Below are 21,087 nucleotides of genomic sequence, written 5' to 3'. Positions count from 1 at the left end.
CCACCAGTGATCATAGTCCCCATCTCTGAAAATGGTTTATGGTTTATTAGAATTTAATATACTGCTTAACTCTTCAGAACACAGTGGTTAATAAAATAGTATACACACAAAATTAGAAAAAAGAACTCCAGAAATATGACATGAAAGATAAAAACAAGCACGCAAGAAACACAAAAATAAAGTACAGTAAAAAGCACAGGTGTATCTTGGGAAAAACATCTGTGTACCACAGAATTATGGTCCAAAGGCAGTATCAAAATAATGAGACTTTAACAGTATCTTGAATTTCTTCAAGGAACATATGGTATGGAGATCATTGGGAAGACTAATCCATGACACTGGCGCTAGATAAATGAAGATCATGTCTATTACTCTTGATCAGATCCCCCATCCAGAGCCCTCCAAAAGCACACAATGCACCTCACAAAACAGATACCACCCAGGACCTACCTGGGGCTCCTCTGGTGTCTAGCAGGTAAATGGGGCAGTGGGAGCCTCAGCCACTCCTACCGCATTGGGTGACCAGGCTAAACGTGATGCCTTCTGACTCCTAAAGGTAGATTCATGGTATTACCTCTAGGGGTCAAGATGCAAATAAGAGGTATACATAAATATATTTCACTATAGATTGTGGAAAATGAGAAGACGTTTTAAGATCTGGCATACTTTATTTTAACTTCTGGTGTTCTTGAAACAACATGAACTGCTAGGATGATTCTGTATTATTTTGATATAAAAATAGAGTATGAGACACACTGCTAGTTTTTTTTTACATTTGTACCGTGCACTTTCCCACTCATGGCAGGCTCAATGCGGCAGGCAATGGAGGGTTAAGTGACTTGCCCAGACTTGCTCAGAATCGAACTCAGTTCCTCAGGACCAAAGTCCACCACCCTAACCACTAGGCCACTCCTCTTCTTATTGGTTCCTATTTTCTTGACTTGAAGCTTTTTGTTTAATCATAAGTTCATAATGAAACCTCTTCTATGGGAAGAGAAAGGGGTAGATTTAAAAGTAAGGGGCATTTTTATAAAAATTATAGTAAATTTTGTACCTAAGATGCTTTTAACAGCAAAACTAACTAGTGGTACCTGCATAGTAGTAACTGTGTGCTAATTGTGTGCCTTGAATGCTTCCTGCAGTTACTGCACAGAAATGTTCTTTACCACGTGTTAAGTTTAATTGCAATTAGCTGTATTCACTTAGGAGTAACTCTGTTACATAGGCACTAACATTTTATCACTGGCCATGATGGTGAGCTCTTGGTCCACTGCCGAGCTTACAGCCAGAAGGTCAGGAGGAACCTGACGGATGGCAGATGAGTTGCCCTTGACTGGAGGAGTCCAACGGATAGCCCCCGTAAAGTACCCTTGGAGGCAGGTCTGGCAGAACCAGGACCTGGGATGGCCCTGAAAAGGACCCTTGGGGGCAGGCCCATCAGAACCAGGACCTGGAATGACCCTGAAAAGGACCCTTGGGGGCATGCCCGGAAGAACCGGGACCTAGGATGGGCCTGAAAAGGACCACAAAGGCTGGAGACAGGAACGCTGGGCTGGACTGGAGACCCACGCTAAGGAAGACATTGTGAAGGCAGGAGGAATCTGAGGCTTTAAATAACCCTGCCTGAGTGATGTCATCGGGGAGCACTGGGCTTTTAAGTTCCTTGCTTTGGTGGGCACACGCCTACGAGAGCCGGCCCCTATCGGCGTTGCAACACAGTGGGATGTAGGCTGACCTGGCGAAGACTGGAGTTGCTGGGGACAACCGTGCCCATGGTTCCCCACAACGGAGGGTGAGCTGGGGGATGGGAGCATAGCTGTGGCTGTGAGAGTACCTCATCCTCCAGGGTCCCATCCTCTCAGGCTCAGGTTAGGGTTTATGAGGAAACATAAAATGAAATTTTCGAAGGAGAACGGGTGCATGGAACTGACTTGTCTTTTACCACGGGTTTTCTTCTGGCAATGAGGTATTGTAGCTTTCCCCATACTTTTTGGGAGTCAAGAATATTCTAGATTTCAAATTCAGTGTTAAGGTCCACATCAATAGGTACAGGTGTGGGGGGACCCCCATCCCTTCTTTTCAGTACGAGAGGTTTCAAGAGGGACACGTGGAACATGTCATGGATTCACAGAGTAAGGGGTAACTTTGTTGATATGCCACTGTTCCCACTCGGCGAACATCAGGGTATGGCCCAATAAACTGGGGGGGGGGGGGGGGGCAAACTGGATAGAAGGAGTCTTAAAACATAGGTTCTGGGTCAGGCCAAATCTCCTGGATGGAAGTCAAGAGTGAGGCGTCTTTTCTTATCTGCCTCTGATGTCACCTGAAGACTATCTTGAAGAGTGAGGCTCTGGAGGACTCGCTGGCATGGTTGTTATAATAGAACCTCAGCCCAAGACAGCAACTGGGACTAATCATCATGTTGAGCTGAAATGTAGCTGCGCAGAAAAGATTTCACAATCTAATTAATTCTCTCTGTCTTGCCATTGGTCTGCAGAAGATATCCTAGCGAGAAGTTCAGTTTGACCTGTAATGAGCCACAGAGTCTTTGCCAAAATTTGAAGGTAAATTGGACTCCTCGATCTGAGACAATGGGCTTGGGCAAACCATGGAGACAAAAGATCTCCTTAATGAAGTGTTGAGCCAGGGTGAGAGCAGAAAGTAACCTGGTCAGTGGAATGAAACAGGCCATCTTGGAGAAGGGGTCTATCATGACCCATATGGTGGTAAATCCATCCGACCCTGGAAGGTCAGTAATGAAGTCCATGGCTATATGGACCCACGGTGCGTCAGATATTGGGAGTGGTTGGAGAAGCCCCCCTGGGTAGAAGTGGGAAGACTTGTGGCGAGCACAGACAGGACAGGATACCACAAAGTCTCATACGTCTCTTCTCAGCTGTGACCACCAGTGGCGTAGCTAGCCCTGGCATTTAGGGAGGGGCCCAGACTTAACATGGGGGGGGGGCGCTAGGCATATAGGTGTGAGTGTTTTGTATACTCTTAAATAATACCTTAGAGTGCACTTGATGATGGATTTCTAAGTAAACACTCTGGCCAACAACTGTCTTGCACCAACATAAAGCCCAAGTATACTTTTGGAAACACTGATATTTTAAAATATAGTCACATTATCCTATAACTTAAACTCTGTCATTATAGTAGACTTGAGTCTGGTCAACATCTCAACACGTATCACAGTATCCTGCAAAATAATTACTACAATGGTAAATATCCTTCAACTTGCTTTGCAACAAACATAAACACCTTATTAAGCTGTATTAGTAAAACAGGTAAATACTTTTGAAGTAGCAGTTTAAATATGTAGCCTAATATAAAAAATACTGACCCCTAACACTTCACACTGGATTATCAAGCTGTTAATTTAAACATTTTTTTTGCATCCACAGAACCCCCCCCCCCCCCCCCCAATAGCTCCTCCTCTAAGAATGGATGCAAAGGGGGAAAAGGCATTTCAGGAACTCACCGTACAAAATAAAGTTGATTTTGGTGTAATTTCAGTAAAAAAAACAAAAAACATAAACCCTCTCCAGTCCTAAGCATATTGTGAAGTACCTGTAATACAAAGCCTACAAAAATCACTCGGAACCTATAGAGCTAATCTACTTTACCACAGTATCACTAACTTCCAGAAGTAACACAACAAGGACCCTACCTAGGAAAACACAACACAGTAAATATTACAGTGGGAAGATCAGTATGACTATTGGGAAACTGAAGAAGCTGAATTATTATAGATGCATAAATAGAAACTCCATACAACTTGGTTACAAACACTACACAAATAGATCATTGCCAGGTACAGAATAAGTGAGCACAAAGTTAAAATATGAATATGTAGATAAACATTAAATTTAAACCTTAAGAAGCCACACTCTGCAGGCAGTGCGACACTACAGAAAGAGAAGTAGAAAGAGCACCCTGCACTCTGAAAAATATAAATGAAGCAGAGTAAATTTGCTGTGAAATTGACATTTTCCCTTTACTGAATTAAGAATAAAATTATTTCTACCTTTCTTGTCTGATTCCCACTGCAGCTTGCTCTGACTCTGTACAAGTCACTTAACCTTCCATTACTCCAGGTATAAAATATGTATATGTAAATAATGTGTAAAACTGTTCTGATTTTAATCACCAAAAGGCAGTGTATCAAATACTATTCCCTTTCTCCTATAAGGAAAGGCTAAAGAAGGCAGGCTTTTTAGTTTAGGAAAGAGATGACTGTGGGGAGAGGTGATAGAGGTCTATAAAATGAGTAGCGTGGAAGGATAAATGTCAAATGGTTGTACTTTCAAAAAATGTGGAGATTAGTGGGTCACAATGAAGTTACTAAGTACATTTAAAACAAAGAAAATATTTTTTACTCAACACATAATTATGCTTTGGAATTCATTGCCAGATGATGTGGTAAAAGTTGTTAGTGTAGATGGGTTTAAATTAAGGCTTTGACAAGTTCCTGGAGCAAAAGTCCATAAACTACAATGGCAGAAAGTATCTTTGCCAACCATTACCAATACAAGGCCTTTCTTTGTGACCTTTCTTGGACTTCCACATGTTTCACCAAATGTCTGCTGGTGGTAATGCATTTACAGGTGAAGAGTCCAGTATATATACTTGATCAAGTTAATCAACACGATGTATTTAAAGTTTCAAATCTTCCTTTATTCTCAAACATTCTTTTCTTTTTATATTTTTATGTATATAATTAAAATGAAAAGTTGTTGAGCACTTAGCTATGGCTCAACGGTGGCCAAACCTGTTTCACTTTACATGCTTCATCAGGAGCTGTGCATCAACTTTCTTACAATATCAAAAAAGATGGTTACGGATGCATGTGTGCGTATATGCCAAGATAATTGGCACTTTCGTGTCTATGTACTACATGCTACTCTGTAAAGAAGTACGTAAGTACTATAGCTCATAACTGTAAGGGAGCGTACATGAGAGCGGAACATTGGAGGGACATGAGTGTGTCTCCAACTTACATAGTAGCAGCCAAACAGCAGAGATGACCAAAGACTACTAGTGTGTAGCCTAAAATGATCTCTTGAAACTTTTATTACCAGCAATTCACATTAGAACACATGGAGAGGACACAACCATAAAAGGAATCAAAACACGCTATGTTTCGGCTATAGTGCCTGCATCAGGAGTCTGCAATGCATAGGTCTGATTTGTTCCTACAGGGTCCCTGGATAGAGACTATCTTACTCTTGAGGTTCCTCTCCCCCTTTTAGAAGAACCCCAAGAGTCAGACAGTCTCCTGATACAGGCACTATAGCCGAAACATGGCCTGTGTCAAGTCCTTTTATGGTTGTATCCTCTCCATGTGTTTTATGTGAATTGCTGGTAATAAAAGAGCTTCAAGAGACCTTTTTTGGCTGTACCCTGGACTTCATCTCTGCTGTTTGGCCTGCTGCTTTCTGACTTGTGGCGATTGGTCCATCCTTTTTGTTCCCCCAACTTACATAGTGGAGTGGAGGAGTGGCCTAGTGGTTAGAGCACCTGTCTTGACATCCAGAGGTGATCGGTTCAAATTCCACTGCTGCTCCTTGTGATCTTGGGCAAGTCACTTAACCCTCCATTGCCTCAGGTACAAACTTAGATTGTGAGCCCTCCTTGGTCAGGGAAATACACAGTGTACCTGAATGTAACTCACCTTGAGCTACTACTGAAAAAGGCGTGAGCAAGAATACAAATAAATAAATAAATATAGTAACATAGTAAATGACAGCAGTTTGGTCTATTCCTGCATGGTCCATCCCATCTGCACAGCAACATCAGCAGATCCATACCTGCAACTCTTTGTAGGTTACACTCCATTTTCAAATACTGACATCACAAATAGAACAGTTAGCAAGTTGCCACAATGCCAAGCACGTATAGACAGTTATTTCTGATATGATTTTGGAAAAGTGGTTTTATAATGTTGATTGCAGCATTGCCACATTCATTGTCAATACTTGATTAAACCAACAATCTAACAATGTTGTGAAATGACAACATTTTCTTGCTTTCAACTTAAGGTGCCTCCCTCCCCCTTTGAGATACACTCATAGTATATGATAGGAATGCGATATAAAAATATGCTTACTTATTCTTGCTCTGTCTTTGCTGTTTTCAGGACACAAACCATAGAAGTTTACCTGGCACAGGCCTTAATTCCCACTGCTGGAGCTTCCGTCAAATCCCACTCTAGCCCATCCAAATCTGTCTTTGCGTGATTGGGTCACAGATCATAGAAGTCTGCCCAGCACATGCCTAACTTCCCAACTACTGGAGTTGCTGTCTAAGCATTGCTAAGTTTTGTTTTAATTCCATCCTGTATCCTTACAGTATAGGGATCCTTTGTGTTTGTTCCACAAATTTTTGAATTTTGTCACCTTTTTTTTGTCTCCACCACCACCTCTTAGAGGGCATTCTGGGCATCCACCACCCTCTCCATGGAAAAGTACTCCCTGATGTTAATCCTAGGTCAGCCACCCTGAAACCTCAATTGATATCCTCTTCTATCCCTTCTCCTTCTCTGGAAAAGATTTGTTTATACATTAATACCCTTCAAGTATTTATACATGGGTATCATATCTCCCCTATTCTTCCTTTTCTCCAGGGTATATATATTCAGGTTTTCAAGTTTCATCTCATACATCTTTTGGTACAAACCTCTTATACCATTTTTGTCACTTTTCTCTGAACTTCCTTAAGTCTTTTTATGCCCTTAGCTAAATACAGCCTCCAAAACTGAATATTCCAAGTGGCCTCATCAATGACTTGTAAAGGTTCATTAACACTTCCTTTCTTCTGCTGATTATAATTCTCTTTATGCAACCTAGTATCCTTTTGGCTACAGGCCTTGTCACATTGTTTCGCTGCCTTGAGATCCTCAGACACTATCACCCCAAGGTCCCTCTCCTGAGCTCTGCTTATCAGTTTCCAACACCCCCTATCTTGTATATCTGCTTTGGATTTCTACACCTCAAGTGCATCAAGCTGCACGTCTTCAGATTAAATTTTAGCTGCCAGGCCTTAGACCACTCTGTTGGAAATGTTTCAGTCATCTGCAAAAAGACACATCTTTCCTTCTAACCCTTCAGCCAAAAATGTATTAAATAGAATAGGCCCCATTGCCAACCCCTAAGGCATTCCACTACTTACTTTCCTTTCCTCCAGCTGAATTCCCTTCACCGCTACCCTGTGTCGTCAGTCAACCAGGTTCCAATCCAGTTCACCACTTTTGGTCCTAATTTCAGCCTACTCGGCTCATTCAGGGGCCTTCCATGAGGAACTGTATCAAAGACTGTGCTGAAATCCAAGTATATTATATCTAGTGCATGTACTTTATCTAGTTCTCTGGTTACCCAGTCAAAAATCAAGGATTTTCATTGGTAAAACCATGTTGCATCGAATCTTGCAAACTGTTGGATTCTAGGAAATTCTTTCCTTCAATACCGTCTCTGTTAGTTTTCCAACCACCAAAATGAGGTTTACTGGCCTGTAGTTTCCCACTTCTTCCCTGTGCCCACATTTGTGAAGATGGACCGCATCTGCTCATCTCTAATCCTGCAGAACCTCTCCTATCTCCAAGGATCTATTAAATGTACCCTTAAAAGGTCCTGCTAAGATTTCTCTGAGATTCTTGGCAGTTTGCTGTCTTTATTTACAGCAGTTATCTCCCAAGGCATGTAGTCAAGTTTTGAACAGGTTTTTCAAAAAACCTTCAGATTATTGGTACATTTATTTATTTCAACATTTGTACCCCACATTTTTCCAATAGTGACTTGGTTCAAAGTGGCTTACATTGTTAGTTATAACAGAGTTGTTCAATCAAAAGTTATTACGTTCTCATCATCTTGATTGGTTGTATGGGGTGGACATGGCCGAGGCTATCCTGCTTTGATATTCCCAGGTGGGAGTGGGGGGTTGGTTCCAGGTTGCGGAGTAGTTTGGGGTCCTAAGAGTCAAGGTCTCAGCCGAAGGATTTGTTTTCTTCTGTTCTTGCACCCAAGGGGGTGGGTGTGTTAGGGGGGATGTATTGCATGTTCTCTTTTTAAACCTTTAAAAAAAAGATTTCAAAATGTTATATGTTTAATACCACAGAGTTCAGCCATCTCCAGATCTTCCAATTATCATTGTTTAGATTGCTGGTTTTGTCAGTCAGGTGGCCAAGGTGAGAATTAATGTCAATAATCTGAGAACACAGTGGGAGCTCATTGTTCAAACAGCCATTCAGCAAGAGGGCAAACCGGAAACTCCCTGACAACCCATTCTTAATACAAACATGTTCTTAAGGAATGCAATAAACAAAACCATACATGGCTTCAGGAGTCCAAGGGGGGCCTGAAAACCTGAACTTTAAGATAGTTTAAAGGATATATTTTGAGAACAATGTCCTCCAGAGCAACCTTGGGTGATATTAAGCACTAGGAGTATCATATCAAATGGAATAGAGGATGAGGGAGAATATGCTTCACCTGCATTTTAACAGGGTATAGGAGCCCATAATGGACCCTAATTTTGGCTATAACAAGGACTTGGAAGAGCTTGGGGTTATCTTATTTTTAGCTACTACTGGACTTGAGTTGATCAAAAGGAGATGAGTTGGAGCGTGATGTTCTTTCCCTATCATGACGGCTTTATTGAAATGTATATTTAACCATTTCAGTACAATTTCTTTAAGAAGACCTAGGATCTGGACATTATTATCCTGGTTTTGGTTGGATATGGCCTTAAGATGGTTCTGTAATACACTGAGTTTGTATAATTTGCTCTGTAAGGTGCTGTTTGTTGTTTTCCAGTCTAGTGTCAGAGTACTGGATTTGTTGCTACCATGTAGAAAGTTGCAAAACTATGAAAGTTGCATCTGATTGGATGCCAGCAATCACTTGTAGGTTGGTTTGTAGCAATTTATATAGGCTTTTAAGTTCCTTCAAAACTGTAGTTTTGGGTAGGCCTTCTCTCATATTTGGCACCATTTTCTTTGGGGAAGGGGGGTTTATATTTTGAGTGTTTTGTGGCTGATGAGAGTGTAAATTCTCCTTCTGGTTTACCCATCAAAGTGCTTCAAAGTTCTGTAATGTCAACAGTTGAAAATAAAATCTATATTGCTGCCATAGAATATAAAATATTCAGTATTGCAGCTGTCTGGTGATGAGCCGGAACTTCAGGCAACCATCTCATTCACGCTCATATGTGCCCCCCCCCCCCCCACCCCGTTTTACTCCCATATTCAATACTTTGAATTGAAGGCTATAACTGAGAGGGTATATGCTTTTACCTTTTTGTTTCAATAAAAGTAAAAAGTTAAAAAGAATGTTGACATAGACTGAAATTAAGAATTTGGCAACTAAATTCAGTCTTTGATAACAAAGGAATTTGTTTTGTTGTCTTCATTGCTATGCCTGTTTTTTCAACATGAGAAATGATCTGCAAAATTAGATCTGGCAGCTAAAATTTAATGCAAGACGTGCACAGTGATGCACTTGGGGGGTGTAGAAATCCAAATGAGCGGCATATGATAGGGAATGAAAGGCTGATATGACCTTGGGGTGATAATGTCTGAGCATCTCAAGGTGGCGAAACATGGTGACAAGGTAGTGGCAAAAGCCAGAAGCATGCTAGGCTGCATAGAGAGAGGCATAAACAAAAGGAGTAAGGAGGTGTTAATGTCCCTATGTAGATCAGTGGTAAGGCCCCACTCGGAGCATTGTTGTCAGTTTTGGAGGCTGTATCTCACTAAGGACATACAAAGCCTTGAAACTGTACAAAGGAAGGTGATAAAAAGGGTATGGGATTTTTGCCAAAACATATGGAGAAGAAACTTGATGACTTGACTATGTATACCCTAAGGTAGGGTTGGGAAACCTTTATACACAGGGGGCTGGGCCACTTGAATGTCAGTACTATCCCTAGTGGGTCACACACAGAAAATTAACAAATGCACCATGTAGTTCACTGCCAACAAACTCAATGTGATGACTGAATGAACATAAATTATTACCAAAATAGTCTGCTACTGTATAATTCTGTCTTTCCAAACAAGTCTTGTCCCATTGTTGTATCCTTCAGTGGTTCCACTGATAACAAAACCCTGGTTAATGACATTTGTTCGGGACATTTTCTGTATATACTTCCCTTGGTTTCGTGGTCCGCATAAAATTCAGTGACGGGCCGCAGGTTGCCCACCCCTGTCTTAGAGGAAAGAGGGATAGGGGAGATATGATATAGATATTTAAATACTTGTATATAAGAACATAAGCATTACAATGCTGGGACAGACCAAAGGTCCGTCATGCCCAGTGTCCTGTTTCCAACAGTGGCAAGATTCCAAAAGAGTGAAACAGTTTTAATGCTACTTATCCTAGAAATAAGCAGTGGATTTTCCGAAGTCCATCTTAATAATGGCTTATGGACTTTTCTTTTAGGAAATTATCTAACCCCTTTTTTAATCCCTGCTAAGTTAACTGCTTGTGAGGTATTAATATTCAAAACAAATCTTTTTCAGAGACAGGGAAATGTTAGAACTAGAGGACATGAACTGAGGTTTCAGGGTGGTAGACTTAGGAGTAACATCAGGAACTATTTTTTCAAAGAAAGGGTGGGGGGTTCCTAGAATGCCCTCCTGGGAGAGGTGATGGAAACAAAAACAGTGACCAAATTAAAAAAAACAAACATCTGGGATAACCACAGAGGATCCCTATATAAAAAAAGAACATGTAATCAATGCAAAGTTATTATCAACATGGGCCACTATTAAGTTAGGTTATTTTACCATGTTGGGTATTTAGCACAGGGTTCCATTTTATGCAGTGGGACCCTATGCTTATATAACCCGACGTGTGGTAAAATAATCCAATTTAACAGTAGCCCACTGTGAGGGGGTATATGGAACACTGCCCCTCACCCTTAAGAATAGTCCCTCAAGTAGTCTGAGCCACCTTAAAACCATTAGTCCCACCCAGGGAGGAAGTGAGACTGGAGGAGTGGAGCTGAAATGACAGGAATCAGGAAGTTTAAAAGGCAGGGTCAGAGTAGGGTTAAGGAGGCTCAGGGAAGAAAGAAATGAAGCACTAGCGTACGCCTTTATGACATATGTCTAGCTCAGTGATTTTCAATCTTTTTCATCTCAAGGCACACTTACAAGGTGCAAATATTGTCAAGGCTCACCATTGGAATCTAACCCACACCAGCCTGTCCTCGCTAAGATCCATTCCATCCCCACCCATACCTGTAACCTTCACAAGTAGTTATTTCATTTAAATATGCTACTGAAATACATTAGAGCACCAATATACCTGCTACTGGGAAACTGGAGCAGGATGGACTGTTACAGATTCTTCCACAGACACCACATGACAAACCAGAAGAATCCTTCACCTCAGTTGCAGATGCAAACATGACTCTCACCTGATACAAAATAGGGAGCTGCAAAAAAACATGCAGACAGAAACTCCCCTCTTCCCTTCCCTTATGTTCAGCCAGTCTCCCCTCTTCACTTCATGTTCAACCTGTCGCCCCTCTTCCCTTCTCTCATGTGCAGCATGTCTCCCCTCTTCCCTTCCCTATATGTGCAACATTTCACTCATTTTCTGCTATGGTATTGTGTCTCCTCCTTCTTTCCCTGCAGGTCCTGGAAGCTCTCTTCTCCCCCCCCCCCCCCCCCCCAAGTCTAGCACCTCTTTCCCTCTCCACGCCCCCTCTCTTCACCCAACTCATTGGATCTCTGTCTTCCCTAACTGACCTCCCTGCCCAACACCTCTCTTCCTCCTTGTCCTCCGATGCAGCATCACCCTCCTTCCTTGCCCCTCATGCAGAACCTCTCTCCTTCTTTGACCCCTTGTGTCAGTCTTCAAAATTATTTCCCAGGTTTGCTTTTCCATTTCTTCACTCTTGTCATCTTCTTTTCCTTCTCTACATCTGTCTGCCACTGATCTGTTTTTCTCCTCTGTAACACCTACCCACTGTGTCCCCAACCCTGCCCCTGTGTCCCTACCCCTTTTACTGCCTATTGGGTCCAATGACTTTCCCACTCTTCCCTCTGTTCACCTGCCTTCTCTCTCTCTCTCCATACCTCCATTACTCCTCTCTCCAACTCTATTTTCACTGATCTCTCTCTTATCTCCAGGTCACCTCCCCCAACCCAGCATCTCTCTCTCTTCCTCCCTGCCTCGTGGTCATGCATCTTTATTTCCCTGCCCACCCTACTACTACTACTACTACTTAACATTTCTAGAACGCTACTAGGGTTACGCAGCACTGTACAAATTAACAACTAAGGACGGTCCCTGCTCAGAAGAGCTTACAATCTAAAGGACGAAATGTCAAGTTGGGGTAGTCTAGATTTCCTGAGTAGAGGTGTTGTGATTAGGTGCCGAAAGCGACATTGAAGAGGTGGGCTTTGAGCAATGATTTGAAGATGGGTAGGGAGGGGGCCTGGCGTATGGGCTCAGGGAGTTTGTTCCAAGCATGGGGTGAGGCGAGGCAGAAAGGGCGGAGCCTACAGTTGGCGGTGGTGGAGAAGGGTACTGAAAGGAGGGATTTGTCTTGAGAGCGGAGGTTAGGGGTAGGGACGTAAGGGGAGATGAGGGTAGAGAGGTATGGAGGGGCTGCAGATCGAGTGCATTTGTAGGTTAGTAGGAGAAGCTTGAACTGTATGCGGTATCTGATTGGAAGCCAGTGAAGTGACTTGAGGAGAGGAGTGATATGAGTATATCGGTCAAGGCGGAAGGTAAGGCGTGCGGCAGAGTTCTGGATGGACTGAAAGGGGGATAGGTGGCTAAGTGGGAGGCCGGTGAGGAGTAGGTTGCAGTAGTCAAGGCGAGAGGTAATGAGAGAGTGGATGAGAGTTCAGATGGTGTGCTCAGAGAGGAAGGGGCGAATTTTGCTAATGTTGTAGAGGAAGAAGCGACAGGTCTTGGCTATCTGCTGGATATGCGCAGAGAAGGAGAGGGAGGAGTCGAAGATGACACCGAGGTTGCGGACAGATGAGACTGGGATGATGAGGGTGTTATCAAATGAGATAGAGAGTGAAGGGAGAGGAGAAGTGGGTTTGGGTGGGAAAACAATAAGTTCAGTCTTGGCCATGTTCAGTTTCAGGTGGCGGTTGGACATCCAGGCAGCAATGTCGGATAAGCAGGCCGATACTTTGGCCTGGGTTTCCGCAGTGATGTCTGGTGTGGAGAGATAAAGCTGGGTGTTGTCAGCATAAAGATGATAGTGTACTGCATTGCTCAGATGATGGGCAACATTTTTCTTCTCTCTCCCCCCCTAAGTTCAGGTATCTTCCACGCATACCAGCGCCCCCCTCCCAGAACTGGCATCTTCTACCCTTGCCCCCTCTCCTCCCTGAATCAACATTTTCCACCCACACCCATGCCCCTCCAGAACCGACATCTTCCACCCACTCCCGTGCCCTCCCCCAGAACATCTTCCACCTGTTCCTACCTCCCCAAAGAACCATCTTCCACCACTGCCCTCCCCCCCAAGAACCGGCATCTTCTACCCGCCCCTGCCCCCCCCCCCCCCCCGAGAACTGGCCTCTTCCTCCCGCCCCTGCCTCCCAAGAACTGGCATCTTCCACCTGTATCCATCCCCCCGAGAACCGGCATCTTCCACCTGTGCCCGCTTCACCCGAGAACTGGCGTCTTCCACCCGCGCCCCCCACCCCGACAGTCCAACAACTATTTTTATGCCTTTCATCTTCTCCTTGACGCTCTTCGAACCTTCTCATTCAATGCCATTTACATTGGCGATCCAGGCAGGCCACTCCCTGAAGCTGCAGTTTCCGCCTATGTGGGGACAGGAAGTTGTGTTAGAGGAAGTGGGAACTGCAGAAAGAAAGCTTCCAGGATTTGTCTGCCTTGATCGCAGACACTGCTGGTACTTAATAAGAAGGTTGAAAGAGCGTTGGGGGAGGAGGAAAGGAATAAAAAGTTGGTGGACCTTGAGTGGGGAGATGAGGGTGCAAGATGCTGGTTTGGGTGGGGGGGGGGCATGGGTAAAAGATGCCGGTTCGAACGGTGAGCATGTGGCGCAGGTGGAAGATGTAGCATATCTCCCTGGATCCCCGCGGCACACCTGGGAAGCACACACAGCACATCGGTTGAAAAATGCTGGTCTAGCTTCTGTGACCTGGCTGAGGTAAACCAACTTTTGATTTACCTCAAGACTTGTAAACTTGTTTAGAGGTCTGGCTAGGGCCAGACCTGGAAACCCAGAGAGAGAGAGAGAGAGAGAGAGAGAGAGCAGGAAAGACCCCTGTAAGAGTCTGTAGCTTGTGGTTTGCCTTTGAAGTGGTGGTAAGGGCTCCCGCGATAACCCAGCATTAATCAGGAATTGCGTGGCACTGCCTGACTACTGCTGGGTAAGCACTGGCGCTACAAAAATAGAAAATATTTTTGTAGCGCCGGAAATGGTGTGTGCTGGGGTGGGAACTACTGCCGGGCTACCACAGGAGCCCAGCGGTAGTTACGGATTGGTGCCCTGCAAGCCATTGCCACGCGCCAACCCTTTAGTAAAAGAGCCCCATAATAAATTAGATTGGGGTCTCCAGACCCTGGAGCGATTTGGCCTGCTGAAAATCCTCTGCAGCAATTTTTTGAGCTCATTTGTTTTCTTGCTAGTTGCAAGGTGAAATTATGTTCCCTGCAAGGCTATTTGAACTTTGCATGCCAGAAGTAGTGTAAATTGATCACTGACTGCCTTCTTCAAAGACTCAGAATATATTATCCTCATGAAGATTACTGAGAGTTTGAGTGCCTTATTATTACAATTCAGATTTATTTACACTGCCATTTTTTCTGCTTGCAGGAAACTTAATCTCATCGAACTTGTTTTTACATTGAAAAAGTACAAAAATTTGCATCTGTTTTGCAAAATATCTGATTAAAGATCATGAAGAGGCACTTATTTTGCATCTGAAACTAGCAGATGGTGGACAGATGGTTTAAATTAATAATAATAAAAAATACTTCACTTAAAATTTTTACACTGTAAACTCAAAGTTGGAAAGCCAGTTAATGTCTCTAAGGTTAACAATACTCTAAAATCCACTTATTAAAAAAAACCTATCAAAACAAATGGCTCACAAAGAGTTTATTAAAAAAAAAAATCTAAATATATTATGAAAACGCTTCATGGAACAAACTGTTGAATATTTATATTGAAATTATAAAATGACTATGCCATATACTCAGTAATATACATGTTGTAAAATAATGTTATTCCAATACAATTAGGGGCATATGTAATTCTGAAACTTGCAGCTCATATTTACTGTCATGCCAAGCCATCATTAACACTATAGCAGCAACTGCAGCCAGATCTAGAAAATTTTGCAGCAAAGTTTTTTGAAGCTCTGTTAATTTAAAGTGCAGAACTGTTCTACATTATAAGTCTTATTTTAGAACTGAACGCCTATGTGAGAGATCCAGAAAGCTGCCTATTTTTTAAAGGCCAACCACAATAAAGAAAAACAATCTTATATATATATAACACAGCAAACTGTATTTTTTTGCGGACCTCAGTGTAGGGATCGAACAGCTGTTAAACTTTGATGCCGTATCAAATCACCCGATGTCATCACTGGTCCTTATTAATTATTTTTTGATAATTGTACATTGAAACCATTATTCATGTTGTTCATATTGGAAGGATCTTTTTTTCTTTCAAATCTTCACCTTTCAAAAATAACAATTGTTATTACTTTGTTCTAATCAGCTTAGCTTTGTAGTAGTGTTGGCTGCAGAGGGTCTCTTTAATCCGACATGAATCATGTTTTGCCGACTAGCGGCTGTATCAAGGACACCCCCCCCCCCCCAGGTATAATGCCTAGCCATACATGCCGACAAAGTCTTCACTGTCGTCAAGACAGTGTTATATATACAATTAGGAATCAGGGTGTCTGTTCTGTGCCCTAGGATAATCCTTTCTTCCCTACAAGCTGGTTGGAAGGGGGGTGGTGGGGTGGGGGGCTGGAACACAATGCCCCTGCTTCTCTGGAGTCTGAAAAGAAGTGAAGGAAGGAACTGTGTACCAGGCTCCCCCAAGCCACCACCATAAGAGGCAAGTCTCAGTGCAGAAAAAGCCAAGTTTTCCAACCTTTGGGGGAGCAGCCTAGTAATTAGACCACCAGGTTGACAACCAAAAAAGCCTGGTTCAAATCCCAGTGCTGCTCCTTGTGGTCTTGGGTAAGTAACTTAACCTTCCTTTGTCTCAGGTGAAAATAAGTGCTGAAATAATTGGGGTGTGTGTGCACTACATGCTATTCTATAAAACTGACCTGGCATAAGCAAGTGCACAGGTGCCTTTATCAAACTGGTGCTCAGTGTGCCCAACTGTGGTGCCCAGTTACAGATTTGCCCTATTAGATTATAAACCCTGCAGTAACAGGGAAATAGCTAGTGTACCTGACTATAGCTCACCTTGAATTATTACTGAAAAAAGCATGAGGTAATATCCAAATAATATCCCCCAAAAAAGCCAGCTCTTGCTCCCTTCCTCCATATTAGCATAATTTGCATATACACATATGCAAATGAATATGCTAATATGCCCGCCCCTTCCTTTGCCCCCCTAAATGAAACAGTCAAACTATGCCTATGGGGGCAGACTAAGGAACATTGTCTATCTAGTGAACACTTCTGAGAATTTTCTCTCCTGGAAGCTAAAATCACAATAACTTCAGTACGTTTTGTGATAAAGATCTTCTGAGTTTACTTCCAGCAACATAGGTAGCAGAAGCATAATAAAGCTGAGCACCCCCACAATCCTGGAACAATGTATTCAAATTGTGGTAGCACCTCAATAATAGCAACACAAAATCCCTTCATTGCCAAGTACTTTGTGATCCTGTAAAGAGGCTTCTTAGAGCCTATATTGCAACCCATTACACCAGTTCCAATAACAGTACCTTTAAAAAGGCAGCAGTGAATATTCACAACAGCAATACACATCCCATTGGAAAAGCCAGACAAGTCAGACTCATAGATCCCCATACAAACCACATTCTGCCAAGCAGAAACTCTCACCTGCTCGGTCACATGCACACCACAGACCAACCCTCATCAATTACAGAATAAAGGACCAAAAATTAGAAATTTATTGATTTATTTTCTAAATTTTTATGCCACACTATCTCTGCAATTCTAAACAGATCACAATTCAACACGCATTAATTGTAAAACATATTACAAAAATATAAAACATAAAGACCTTCCTTAACCTACCCCTACATCCTAGCAGCCTGGCATCAGCTTTTCTGTTCCATACTCCCTACCCATCCCCATAGCTCAGCATCAGCCCTTCCCTTCTCTACCTTACCCCCCATCCATCCCATAGCTAAGCATCAGCTCTGTCTTACCACCCCACTCCTCCCTGTAGCCTAGCATCAGCCCTGTCCTGCTCCCTACCCACCCCCTATGGAATTAAGTGCTAAAAGACTTTTTTCATGCCCTGGGCAACAGGGCAGAGCTCACCACTGCACGCACCAGTCACCATGAAGTCAAGAGTTGCGACCATGTTTATTCAATGCTGAGTCGACTCACTGCCATGCCGAGTCTGCCCAAAATGTAGGTGGGACTGGGAGATCAGCTGAGCGAGCCGTGGCACGATGACGGTAGAAATGAATTAGTGAAAGGCTGCTGCTTTGGCTTTGCTCTGTGCGCTTTAAGTCAACCGTGCTTAAAACTGGGTGGACGGGCCTGAGCCGAGATTGGATGGGCCCAGGCCCGCCCGTAGCTGCACCCCTGACCTCTGCACATACATGCACCCCTTCCCTCCTACATACACTTCCCACATACATACTTAATTCCCAGACACACATATACACAAACTCTTTGCCACTAGACATACAAACACACACAAAACCCATTTTCTGAATTTTAACAACTCTAAAGTAGTAAGATTAAATAAGCAAATATGCACTGTAATATCTGGATACCAATATAAATAAATAAATAAATATTAATACAGCAGTGTGACACTGCACTGTATATTAATAACATGACAAGCACGTGGCATATTTATATTTATAGCACTAGGTAGCGCTACTATATACATTAATATAATTTTCAAGACAAGTTACAGTGCACATTTCATTCATACGTCTCTCATACAATATCACCCCTGACAGTCTGTCACTCATTTCTGTGTGATGCATACAAATCGCAATGCAAAACAGTTTATACCGAAAGTGACTCTGCAGAGTGCAAATACTGTATATACATTTTGATTTACGGAATAAAAATAGAATTGTGCCCTCAGCTCTTTTTTAGGCAGGATGGTGAGGAGGCGGCCGGGCTTCTGCTTCCAAGGCTGATATTGTTTCTGCATTCACAGGAGCAGTTTGTGTGTGACTATAAAAGAATCAATATGGAGGTAACTTTGTAAAGGCTTTTTTATGTAAGTAAAAGGGCTTATATTAAATTACCACAGGTTGTGCATAGTGACAAGAAGATGCCTAGTTTTTTTTCCATGAAATTTTATTGATTTTATAATAAACAGGTTTGCTGAAAAACAACAATTATAAGGAAAACATACGTTGATTGCATATGATGCAATCAGTTTTGCAATATTAACAATAAAACATAAAAGTATTTAAATAAGAGCAAAGGTTATGCTGAAATCAAATCAGAGACTCTTAAAGGCTGACTGTTAGGATTGTGAGTGTTCAACCAAATAGTGAGCCCTTGGGCCGTGGAGCTCTGAACCAGGGAGAACACGTAGACTGCAGATGGTGTTACCAGCAGGGCAAATGGGATACTGGAACTCCGGAAAAGGAAGTCTGGTGTGGAGAGCTGAAGATCAGGAACCAAAGGCTGGAGACTGGATCACAGGAAGTAACAGTAGGAGACTAGAATTCAGGAACAGCTGAAGGCTGGAACTTGGTTACAAGGCAGCATACGATTGGAACTCAGCAACTGCTGAAGACTGGAACTTAGGAATAATGGAAAACTGGAACTCAGGAACAAGCTGGCAACCACAGGCAGCAGAGCTGAACAAGTTGCATAAGCAGTGACTGCAGGTGGGGACCTCCGGGAAATACCTTCCAGTCCGGAAGCGGAACTACAGCGGGCCCAACGGAAGTTCTTCTGTGGTCCATAAAGCCGTATCTTTGGCGCGCGCCTACACCCTAGGGTCCCTCCCTTGATTGAGCAATGCTGCCCTCATGCCAGTGAGGAGGAGAACGCCGTCGGGCTGCGACCCCATCCCCCCTCACCACCACTATTGGTAAAGTGGAAGGGCTGGTCTGGCAATAAAGTGATTCACATGTTCTAAGTGTGGTTAAAGCTTTGGTTGTTACGTAAATCTCAAAGTGCATCAGAAAGTCCACATGGGACAGAAACCATTTGCATGTATAGAGTCTGGTAAAAGCTTTGGTCAGAAGGTAAACCTCACAATGCACCAGAGAAGACACAGAGGTGTGAAACCATTTACATGTCCTGGGTGTGGTAATAGCTTTTTTTTTTTTTTCTTACATTTGTACCCTGCACTTTCCCACTCATGGCAGGCTCAATGCGGCTTACATATTGTAAACAGGTACTTATTTGTACCTGGGGCAATGGAGGGTTAAGTGACTTGCCCACAGACAAGGAGCTGCCTGTGCCTGAAGTGGGAATTGAATAGCTTACTTATAACTTTTGCACATTTTTTTTTTGTTACATTTGTACCCTGCGCTTTCCCACTCATGGCAGGCTCAATGTGGCTTACATGGGGCAATGGAGGGTTAAGTGACTTGACCAGAGTCACAAGGAGCTGCCTGTGCCTGAAGTGGGAATCAAACTCAGTTCCTCAGGACCAAAGTCCACCACCCTAACCACTAGGCCACTCCTCCATTCTGGTTGGAAAGAAAGCCTCACACAGCATCAGAGAATCCACACAGGGAAGAAGTGGGAAACTACAGACCGGTAAGTCTTAACGTCGGTGGTAGGAAAAATAATGGAGTCACTGCTGAAAGAAAGGATAGTTAACTTTCTAGAAACTGACGGGTTACAGGACCTGAGGCAACATGGCTTTACCAAAGGAAAAGCCTGACAAACGAATCTTATTGACTTTTTGACTGGGTGACCAAAGAACTGGATGAGGGACGTGCGCTAGAAGTAATCTACTTGGATTTCTACAAAGCCTTTGATACGGTCCCCCACAGAAGACTCATGAATAAGCTGAAAGGGTTGAACTTAGGGCCGAAAGTGGTGAACTGGATAAGAAACTGGTTGACCGACAGGTGGCAAAGGGTGGTGGTAAATGGAATCCGCTCGGAGGAAAGGAAGGTGAGCAGTGGAGTTCCTCAGGGGTCGGTACTAAGCTTTGGCAACTTAAAGGGCTTACTGTGGGATCTGAAGCGTCCTGCAGTAAAAGCCCAATGTGCACACACAAACCATGCACTAAAAAATGTTTATTTTTGAGGGGCATGTCTGGGGGGTGAAGAGTCGTGTGACAGCGTGATCCAGTTAGCACAGCTGCATTACTGTACTCTAATCAATTAGTTCAGGATTGGCAGATGAGCCCTTACTGCCTACAAAATAAGTAGTGGTAAGGGCTCACATGCTAATTTTTGATTATGGCCACTTTTTAATTTGGAAAATGGAAAATCAGTCATTTTCCAGCTGCTGAAAAAGCAACCTTAGGCCGCAGGAAAAACCCATGTAAAGGTGTGCTAAGGCCACTTTTTACCACAGCTTAGTAAAAGGAGCTCATAGAAAGGAATGCACCCTTGATTCCTAATGAATGAGATGTGGTAGCCATATCACTAATATCCTGGAGATCATTCAAGCAGCAATGAGTGTCACATGTTGGGAACAGTAGGAGAGTGCCATACATGGCCACTAGTGCAATACTCAGAGGAATGTAAAAGGTCCCTGTCAATTTCACCTATCTAATGCCAATAATGAAGTAAAGTATTTCTGTAAAGGACTTCCAATATGAGAAGCTTAGAAGGTGCGATCTGACTTTCAGCTTACTTGGCCAGTCAAAGATGGATTTGAGCCCTCCTGTTTTATAACACTTGCATTAGACAGTTCTTGAGAATGAGGATCCTTGTTTCCATCTTAGATCTGGAAGAGCTAGCTATGAAAA

At 43.1% G+C, this 21,087-nt stretch overlaps 1 protein-coding gene across 1 annotated transcript in view; it reads left to right on the top strand.

Annotated features, from left to right (window-relative positions):
- The window catches only part of LOC115477907 (25-hydroxycholesterol 7-alpha-hydroxylase), a 337,896-nt gene that overhangs the window by 211,619 nt on the left and 105,190 nt on the right, over positions 1-21,087 (top strand). The gene's annotated exons all lie outside the window — the stretch shown is intronic.

The sequence above is a fragment of the Microcaecilia unicolor genome, chromosome 1 (assembly GCF_901765095.1).
Source record: "Microcaecilia unicolor chromosome 1, aMicUni1.1, whole genome shotgun sequence".
Classification (NCBI taxonomy): Eukaryota; Metazoa; Chordata; class Amphibia; order Gymnophiona; family Siphonopidae; genus Microcaecilia; species Microcaecilia unicolor.
Note: the sequence above shows the minus strand (reverse complement) of the source record. Positions and strands in the feature narration are given on the sequence as shown.